The sequence below is a fragment of the Erpetoichthys calabaricus genome, chromosome 5 (assembly GCF_900747795.2).
Source record: "Erpetoichthys calabaricus chromosome 5, fErpCal1.3, whole genome shotgun sequence".
Lineage (NCBI taxonomy): Eukaryota > Metazoa > Chordata > Cladistia > Polypteriformes > Polypteridae > Erpetoichthys > Erpetoichthys calabaricus.
The window spans coordinates 245,100,925-245,111,274 of NC_041398.2; the positions used below are offsets into that span (position 1 = coordinate 245,100,925).

The following is a 10,350-nucleotide window of genomic DNA, read 5'->3' on the forward strand; positions in this document are numbered from 1 at the left end:
CTGGAAGTAATCTGCAGACGGCGGCGGATTCGCGTGCTGAAGTGACGATGGCGGCGGACCCAGGCTTGGAGGGGCACATCACTAAACGAAGGTGGTATATGTGGTGGTGTGGGCGGTTGCATTCGGGCAGCGGTGGTAGTGTGTACGGCTTGCCTGTTGCCTCTGGCATCTGTGCATATATACTGTACAACCTGGCGTGCACACTTTACCTCAGATTTAGTTTACAGGTCGTATCCATACGGGCTCGTTTTTGTATTTCTAATCGTTGAGCTCCTTTTTGGAGCCGTGACTCCTTTGCCTCTGCTGTTTCAGAACCGCGTTGTGGGCGCCTTCGTTCGTTGCTTTTATCCATACGGGCTCGTTTTTGTATTTCTGTTGGTTGAGCTCTTTCATTTTGGAGCCGTGACTTCTTTGCTTCTGGTGTTTCTGAAGCGCGTTGTAGGAGCTTTCGTTTATTGTTTGTATCCATGCGGTCTCGTTTTTGTTTCTCTGTGGCTGTGTCGTTAGGTAGAAGTCGTTTACTGTTAGGAATCATAACTCAACTTACTTTTAATACTGAATTACCGTTATGTGATTCGAATATGCCACACTGACTGCTGGCACAGTGGATTAGAGCAAGTTTAGTTTACAGGTTGTGTTGTTCGGGCGCCACATACTGACTCTGGGAAGCCGCTGGGTTTGACTCTGGGGTGCTGTGCTCATGCGCCTCGGTGCGTCCTGCGTCCGTGCATATAATTATACAACTGTCATTTAGTAATATAGATAAGACTTTAAGAAATAATCTGCATTTTGCTATAGCTTTAGATGCTTAACTCTGTTTTCCTATTCAGCTACCTTTGTTCTGTACAGCTCCCTTGGTTCTAGTCTAACAATATAGAGAGCACACACCTGGGCAAATGTCGCCGAATACTGATAGGCTTGAAACCATTTCAAGTCAGATTAAATAACTAAAACACCTGAAAAAGAATGAAAAATCATAAGGATGATGAAAATCTTAAACCACCTAGTTAAACAAAAACACTAAAATTACCCCCATGTAACAAACACTTCATATGTTCTAAATAAAAATTTCACCAAACTTTAGTTTGTAATTTCTACATTAACCACAAAACAAAACGTGAAAACCAACAGCTCTCTTAATTAGGCTAGGAATCCAATTAAACTCAACTTGATGTTATTTTGGAAGAAGTGGATAGGACTGGCAAGCTTTATTGGGCTGAAAGGCCTATTCTCGCCTAGATTGTTCTAAAGACAACTGAAGCCACATGAAGCCCCCAGCATTGAGCTGGAGAACCACTGATCTTTGTTTCTATGATAATTTTTTTTATTAAAACAAACAAAATATGTACACTTGAAACCTGAAGGGAAGCCTATTAAGAAAGGAACAAAGAAACATTGCTATATGACAACTCTTCTCCTCAAAAACATTCCTAGATTAAACAAATCTAGTGTTGAATTTAAATTAAAACATATATGTGCTTGACCCCATATGAGCAAGTACACAGGTGTGTAAGAACCCCCACAATTGGGTGTTAACTCTTGCCTTGCACCTGATAAAGCCTGTGAACCTGAATTAAATAAGTGGGTTGTGAGATGCACTGATGTATGGACACTCTCTCATATTAAAATATAATGTTGACTGATATATTTATGTCTTGCTTTCTTAACAAACTCCTTCTGTTTCACCATGTTAAACTTCAAGGTAAATAAAAGTTCCAAGTCCCCCGTTGACTAAAGCAGACAGGTAAGGCTGCTGCTTCCCGTAATCTTAAACTGAAACATAATGGATGAGTAAATGGATGGAAGGTCAATAATACTATATACCCCATAAACACACAAAACCTACGAGGTTTTTTTGCTTAAATCTTTGCTTACAATTAATAATATTCTACTTCCCAAGAACAATTTCATAACACACTCTACCATACACCTTTATAACAACTGTCTAGTTCTCATTTTCCCCACCCATCTATCAACATTAATGCATGGTTGCAGGCACCTCAATCCTTCAATGGCACAATCCAGAGCATGACATGAAGCAACCCAGAGCAGGGCACAAGCCTGTCACACTACACATGTATTCCCATGCTTAACTTCCAGGTCTTTAGATTGTATAAGACCTTGCATAATAGCCCAAAAAGAACCCATGAGAGAATGTACAAACCCATAGAAAGGTATCCAAGCTCTTATAAATTACACATCTTCCAAAATTAAATCAAAAGGATATCAATATTTAATTTGGTTCAACACATGGTACATTTTATACAGTATTCTACTTATGAGAAGGAGTAAGTGACCAAATGTCTCACTGTAAGAGTGATACTATATAGCAAAATTAAGAAAAATTAACTTTTCACACAAACCAAATATTCGCTATGCTTTTAAAGCAAACTCCTCCTATACTGTATACTGTATGAACTGACAACAAACCATTACCTTTTCAGGCTGGTCCCCCATGTTTAAGGTTTAAGAGGATAATAAAGTACATCTTTGATTTTACTTGTCTGAGCACCAATATTTTAAATGCGTTTTTTTTTTTTTACATTACACAGTATCAAGGCGTATTTCTTACATTATATAACATTATAAAATATAAATCTCCCCCATTCTGGTTTAACACTGAGGTGGTCTATTAAAAATAGACACATGGCCTAAATATCTGGCAAAACCAAGCTTATATTCAAGCAAAGGAATTACATTTCAAAAATCTGCTACTTTTTCCATTTGAAACTAGATACATGTGCTATTACTTAATAAAGTTAAAAGTTCCAAACTTGCTGATGACATTACTAACCAGAAGTCAAAATCCTTGTCTCTCTTGCAACAAAAGCTAAACTCAATATTAAAATGCTTTGTACTGCACTGACTATACAAAATGGACTAATAATTGAATACTTTTATAAAACAATGCTGCAAAAAAAAAAAATGCAGTGTTATATTGAGTGTATGTGTTTTTTTATATTGTAACAAAACCATCAACTATATAAATAAAAATCACAAGCACGTACTTGTACTAGAATTTAGTTTGAACTTAACTATCCCATTTTGCATCACCTTAACATGATGGAAAATTTATTTAAACAAACCTCTTGGGAATGAAAAACACAGAACTGTTAATCTCCCAAGACGCATGATGTCATATAAAAACAAAATGAAATTATACTTTAAGGTTAATTTGCTTCAATGACATCAACTATTTCATGCAGAAAACAAATAGTGTCACAGGAAAATACACAAACCTTCCACTAGCAAAGCTTACTTTTAAAACCAATGAATGCTTTGAAGAAATGAAAGGACACTAACATGACAGATTTAATTAGCCAGACCAGTTTCCTACAGCCTGATAAAAAGAAGCTTTTTAACATAACATTACATCCTCAAAAACCAACTTAATCCAATCTATGGCTACAGGTTTGCAAAAGACTATCTCAGCATCTGGCACTAGGTGTAACTCTGAATGGGGCACCAGTCCATGGAAGGGCATATGGGGAAAATAAATGACCATCAACTAGCCTTGCCTGTGAATCTTTGGGATGTGGAAGAAACACCTATGTGCACTTAAGTACAAAATCTACACAAACAGCATCCGGGTTCAGGATCTGAACCCAGGACGAAGGATCCCTAACAACATTAAATTTTATAGCATATTTTCATACATGAAAGTAGCGGAAAGTCCTACACAATAATAAACAAATACAAAAAGAAAGTACATTTACTTGCATAGCAGATGCTTTTATCCAAAGTCTCTTACAAAAGAGGTCAACACAATCTAGTAGATATAGGCCTGGGGGGATTGCCTGGAAATACGTCTTACAGTACAAGGATACTAAACTGATCACTACAAATGAAGAGCTCAGAACAAAATACAAGCTTGTTACAGTTCCTGGCTAACAAAAATCCAACAATAATATAAGTTAAACAAAACAAAAACACCAAACAATAGCTTAAACACATTGAGGGAGTCAGAATTATGAATGGAGGAGGGTAACACCACTTGTAATGCAGTTTAACGTCATACCCAGATCAGGTCCAAAATGAGACATTACCTGCATTGTGAGGGAGCATTAGTTATGGCACTACAGCCATTTGGCGTGGTTCCCCCAAGGATGACCCAGCTCACAGGATCTACACTGATGAGGACCGGAGTGGGTGGACCAGACCAAGGGGACTCCCATGTAACACCTGGCTGCAAAAGAGAGATGGACATTTCCCTGAGAGGGGATGGACCACGTTTCTGCCTGGGGACTTGCAAACCAGGACCTCAAACTGTTTCATCATGTGGATGGGTGCAGCAGCACACTGTACCAGTGCATGCCCCCCTACCTGATCTGACCTGTGGATAACACATTTCACCAGTTAAGAGCTACATGTGAAAAGTATGGATTACAATTTGATGTCAAATTGAGATTTCATCACCAGATGCCATTCATCAGCAGACCGGAGTTGTTGCTAAGCATCTTCACAGATATAGGTGCTGAAAATGTTAACTACATGCCACCTGCACTTCAAAACAGGTAATACTCCTGAAGCTAAGCATGCTTGGACCCAGCCAGTACTTGGATAACCGACCACCTAGGAAAAGCTGGGACTGCTGCTGGAAAAAGTGTTTGTGAGTACATCAAGTGATGCCTTCCATGTGGTCTGTTTGTTGATCTCAATTTCCCATTGCAGCAACAGGGACAGCGTCATGTAAAAACTGGCAGAGTCTTTCAGCTGAGACATAAAACTGAGGTCCCGGTTCTCTGTGGTCATAAAATACAGTATCTATGGGTATCTTTTGAAAAGAAAGAGTAGGGTGTTTCTTGATGTTCGGGCTAAAGTGTCCACCATTGCTTGGTCATTTTGTCCCCTTACCCACCCCACCCCTTGTACTTTAATAGCTAACTCTCTTTCGGAAAAATCCTTCACCACCTAATACGTAATGTGTGGCGAGCATACTGGCTCAATAACGGTTGCCATCACATCATCCAGGTGGATGCTACACACTAGTGGTAGTTGAAGTAGGTTAGAACAGTGCCATATACATTATTATGTAAGCAAGCAACAAAGATTTTAACTAACGTGCTGCTACAGTAAGCCAATACAGCGATCTGCAAAGTGGAGTAGCATGTGTCTGCCTCAGCTGGTTGAACACCAGATGTGCCACTACAGAAAGTAAGAACTAAACAACTGCTATGTATGACAGTATATACTGTAGTCTTAAATGTCTAGCATTTTTACTAAGCAACAGCTGTGTGTAACAGTACAGAATCTTAATGTTCAACTTTTTTTTTTTTTTTTTTTTTTTTTAAACAAACTATGGTCAGATAGCCAGGGAGGACAGGAAAATAAAAACTCCAGCTGGCGGGAATGCTGGAGAAAATAAACCTGCAATAAGGCAATAGTTCTGACAACTGTGCCCTTGCCTACCAGGCTGAAATCTACTGCAAGAAATAAGAAGCTATCTAAATACACCAACTCTCAATTTCATCTTCTTACAAGCACTGAAACATTAACAGAGGAGCCCAACGTTTATCCCCGGGATGTGTGTCAAATCAGTGCGGTGTTATTACTGCAAGGGGTGCCCTCTCATTGAAGTATTTGAAGCCACTTCCAAAAAAGTCACATCTTTAGCTCAGTTGGTCATACTTTATAGCAGCCCACTCGAAATATCCCGGTTCGAATCCGTCTGAGGGACTTTACAGTTGGCTCCACTATGAAATCCAAGTACAGCAATTGCGGGAAACGAAATATGGGAAAAGAGCCATGTCTAAATTAATGATGCATCATATGATGTAGAAAAGCTGGGCGCGATGAACTCAGAAGTAGCCGAAAAGTGCCGAAGTGTGAATTCTGGTACAACCGGCAATTAAAAAAAGAAAACAAAATCTAAAAAAAAAAAAAAAAACACAGGCACAGAGGAAAACAAACATGTTAATAATACGTAAATAATAAAAGCGCACAAGACCCATGGGGAATATTTCGCAAAGTTTGGGCAGCTGTGCGACACGTGAAGTGCCCTAAAGACCAATCCACAAAAAAAGGGCCAAGGAAGACGGTTCTTCCAGCGGCCTTATAATAGAAATATGAGACGTTCCACTAAAGTATCCCCGGAATCTAACAACTATTACTGTCGGGGGAAAAAACACATCTTACCCCTGCGCCATATCGGAACTGAGCGTCTTCAAGGTGAGCGCTGTTACAACTTGGAAAAGAAAGAAGTGGTAAGCAGCGCGTCGGCGATGGAAAACGCGAGGAGTCCCGGCTATCAATCAAAAGGAGCCAACATAAAATAATAAATATGGGGGTCATAAAACGACGACTATTAATGCAAACAGAGGGGAGCAAACACAAAGCAAGCGCAGGGGTGGCTATCAATCCTTGTACGACATGGTAAGCAAGATGCGCTCGCTGCCGCCTCGGAGTTCAGAAAAAAAAAACCAGAAAAGCTCAAAAGTAAACAGGGAATTCAAGTTGAAAACCGGGAGCAGACAACGGAAAAGAGTCAAAGTCGCCGAGATTTGCCCTAATGCTGCTAGAACTCCGCTCGATTCCATACGTAAAGGAATTCCCAACTTCCCAAAAAAAAAAGTCGGGGAAGGGGGGGGGGGGGGGGTAAAAAACAAAACCCTGACTTTTGGTCCCTTTTAGACGCCATCATGCTGACTTGGAAAGGCGAGGGAGGGAGTGAAGGGGGGTGGAGAGGGGAACCCGAGAGCGAGACGAGAGGAAAAGTTTTTGAGATGTTAGGCTAAAGTGGGACATCAAACGTACAAACACCACCACACTCTAGCAGCCGGCTTCTACACCTAGAACATTCTCTAAGGAAAAACAAACGTACGTGAACCGAAAACTTTACCTGCTCTGGTGGCTGACTTCCTTACGCGTTCCGCTCTCCTTCCACCGCCGCACACAGCTGCCTAGATTGATCTGGTCTCCCTGGCGTCAGCGAGTCGGGAGCCGCCGCACCCTCCGCCCCGCTCTCCGTATCACAACGCGCGGGGGTGGGGAAAGAGGAGGGAGCTGGGATTGAATTAAGGGATCATCTCAAAAGGACACGTTTACTTCTACAACCCGCGACGAAATGAGCTTCACGACGTTGCTCTTCGCCTTTGGAGTTGTAAAGTAAAAAAGTCACGGTCCCGAAGTCTGCCGCTAGGACAATCGCTTTCACGCCGCTGCCAACTTCGCAAAGCTTGCCATTCATTACACCGCTTCCAAAGTTTTTGAGCGCTTGAAATATCGTGAGTGCTGTGACATAGAGTTCATAAATGTATACATGCCAAAATATCGGGGTTATGTCGTTAAGAATTATACAGGCGTAATATTTCACCTGGGGAGGCTGTGTTAACTAGGGCAGAGAGAGAGAGAGAGAGATAGGGGGCCCGGCTTTCATGATAGACCACCTCAGAGGTAAAGTGACAGTAGCGGCATAGATAGATAGACTCCCTCAGTACATTTGTAGGACCACTATAGTAATACGATATTGGGTAGGAGTAGGACCACCTTTTGCTCTCCACACAGCCACAGTTCTTCGCGGCCTGGATCCCGTAAGATGTGGGAAAAAGTCCTTTGAGATTTTAGTCCATGTTGACATGATTGCATCACGCGATTTCTGCAGGTTTGTCGAGCACACATTCACGCCGCGAATAACCCATCCCACCACCAGGTGAGTTGCCTAGGGCGGCACAATTTGATATTTTTTAAAGCAATGCAAGCAAAGATACCCCCCAGAGTGCAGTGTGGATGGAAAAATTGAAGATGTCAGGGGTATTGTGTGATGGAAGAATATAGGCAAAGGTTAAAGTTAAGATTTGTAAAACAATGGTAAGACCAGCAATGATGTGTGGAGCAGAGGCATGGGCCTTAAAGAGAGCACAGGAGAAAAAGTTTGATGTTCAGAAATGAAAATGTTGAGATGGATGTGCGGAGTTACAAAACAGGACAGAATAAGAAATGAGACCATCAGAGGTACAACAAAGTGGGAGAGCTGATAGCGCCTTGGTGCACCCATCACACGACGAACAACCTGGATTGTGACCCAAGTGCAGCGGGTGACATCTCAGCACCACACTGGAACAGTGTGAGGATTTAAGTGAGAGAGACATCTAAGAAAGTACAGGAAAGTAGGATGAGGTGGTATGGACACACAGAGACAATAAATACGTGGGCACCGGGTGATGGGAGTGGAAGTCCAGGGGAAGAGTAAGCAAAGGAGTCCAAAGTGGGGGTGGCCTGATTGGGGAGGAGGTGCAGGACCGAGCTGTATGGAGAAGGTTGATCAGGTATATCGACCCCACTTAGAAGTGGGAAAAGATGAAAGCTGACTTAAAGAACACTGCAACTCAATACGACTGTCCATTTATATTGTATTATATTATTTTTGCCCACTATCAATGTTTGGTCTTAACATCTGATGACTTACCCAAGGTCTTCCACATTCCGTGATACATTGTTTTCACCTTCTGTTCATTTCCTTATTTTCTTGATGTATAGGTACATCGAGAAAAGTATTAGTTTTTCTTTAATAGGCACTGACTTGTCAAAATCCTTGGCTTGGGGAAGTTACAATATAGTGTGACAGGTGGCCATGGCCATTACTCGGCCGGGACACCAGCTGGATGGAAGGACTGAGGAAGAGAGCATCTGCAAGGCACTTCCTCCCCTGGAGCGCTAGAGGGCAGTCCTCCTGGGTGGCTGTGGCACCACAGATTCCCACAGGGTATGCTGGGAGTTGGAGTCTGGTAGAGCCCTGTTGTGATCCCTGGGGACAGCCAGGGGGAGCTGTAGAGCCCTTCAGTGGACTTCCACCACACCTGGGAGTGATTCCAGGTAACACTGATGAGCCACCTGGGGCACTCCCAGGAACTGAATAAAAGGAGCCACCTCACTCCATTCAGGAGGCCAGAATTGGGATGAGGTGGTTGAAGCTTGCCGGAGAGGGGATAATGCGTTGTGCTGTGATCTAGGCAGTTAGAAATGTGTGTTGTGTGCTGCAATTGTGTCTCTGCCTGTCTGTGTCCGGTTAGGGTGGCTGTACAAGCCCCAGTAGTTCACAATAGATAATAATCTAACAATAACACAAATCATAACAAAGATTCTACTACTACTAATAATGCCATTCCAAATTAAATCAAATTTTATTTGACACATGCAAGTTATACATACAGTACAATATGTAGTGAAATGCTTAGTTGGCCAACTCTAATGACCGTGCCTTTAAAAAGAATACCCATCCATCCATTGTCCAACCTGCTGAATCCGAACACAAGGTCACGGGGGTCTGCTGGAGCCAATCCCAGCCAACACAGGGCACAAGGCAGGAACCAATCCCGGGCAGGGCGCCAACCCACCACAGTAAAAAGAATATCCATCCATCTATTGTCTAACCCGCTGAATCCGAACACAGATTCACGGGGGTCTGCTGGAGCCAATCCCAGCCAACACAGGGCACAAGGCAGGAACCAATCCCAGACAGGGTGCCAACCCACTGCAGTAAAAAGAATATAAAGGTTCAATAACAATACATGACTTTATAAATTTCCAAAAATCATTAAAAATAATAATCATTATTAATGTTTATAGAGCACTTTTCTCACTATTCAAATCACTTCAGTGAGTGTAGCATCCACAGGGATGATGTGAAGGTAGCCGTTAGTACAGTCAATACACACAAGCTGTTAGATGGTGAAGTGGTGAGAGAGATAGCCAATTAGAGACTTGTGAGTGGGGGGCCTGAATGACTAGGCCTTGGAGGGCAATTTAGCCTGGACATTGGGATATACCTTGCTCTTTACAAAGGATGCCCCTTTTATGACCACTGAGAGCCAAGACCTTGGTTTTATGTTTCATCTGAAGGACGAAACATGTTTGCTGCACAGTGTCCCCATCACTGCACTGGGGCAATGGGATCTGCATTCGGACCACAGGGTTAATGCACTCTGCTGGCCTCACTAACACCTCTTCCAGTAGCAACCAAAGCTTCTCCCATCCAAGTACTGGTTGGGCCCAAACATGTTTACCTTCAGGTGGATGACATCTTCTGAAGTGCATGTGGTATGGCTGCTTAATTATAAAGTAGAACTATAAATGCTGTATGTCATGTCAATTTTAAAACTGCTTAATCCAGACAAGGGTTGTGTGTGTGGGTCTGGATCCTGTCCCAGCTAGCATAGGGCACAAGACAAGAACAAACCCAAAACAGGCACCAGACTATCGCACGGTGAATACACAGATACACACATACACCAGACACACACTACGGCCAATTTAGTGTTGGCAGTTCACTAACCTGCATGTCTTTGGACAGTGAGAGGAAACTGGAGCACCCGGAGGAAACCCACGCAAACACACATAGAACATGTGAACTCC

General features: G+C 42.4%; 1 protein-coding gene across 2 annotated transcripts in view; it reads right to left on the reverse strand.

The window, feature by feature from the left end:
• smad1 (SMAD family member 1) overlaps positions 1-6,984 on the reverse strand; it is a 121,216-nt gene extending 114,232 nt beyond the window's left edge. The window contains exon 1 of one of the 2 annotated variants that reach the window (XM_028802726.2): positions 6,839-6,984. The gene's annotated coding sequence lies outside the window, so the exon portion shown is untranslated. The remainder of the gene's footprint in view (positions 1-6,838) is intronic. The other variant, XM_028802727.2, reaches the window with a different exon arrangement.
• Between the last annotated feature and the right edge of the window lie 3,366 nt (positions 6,985-10,350).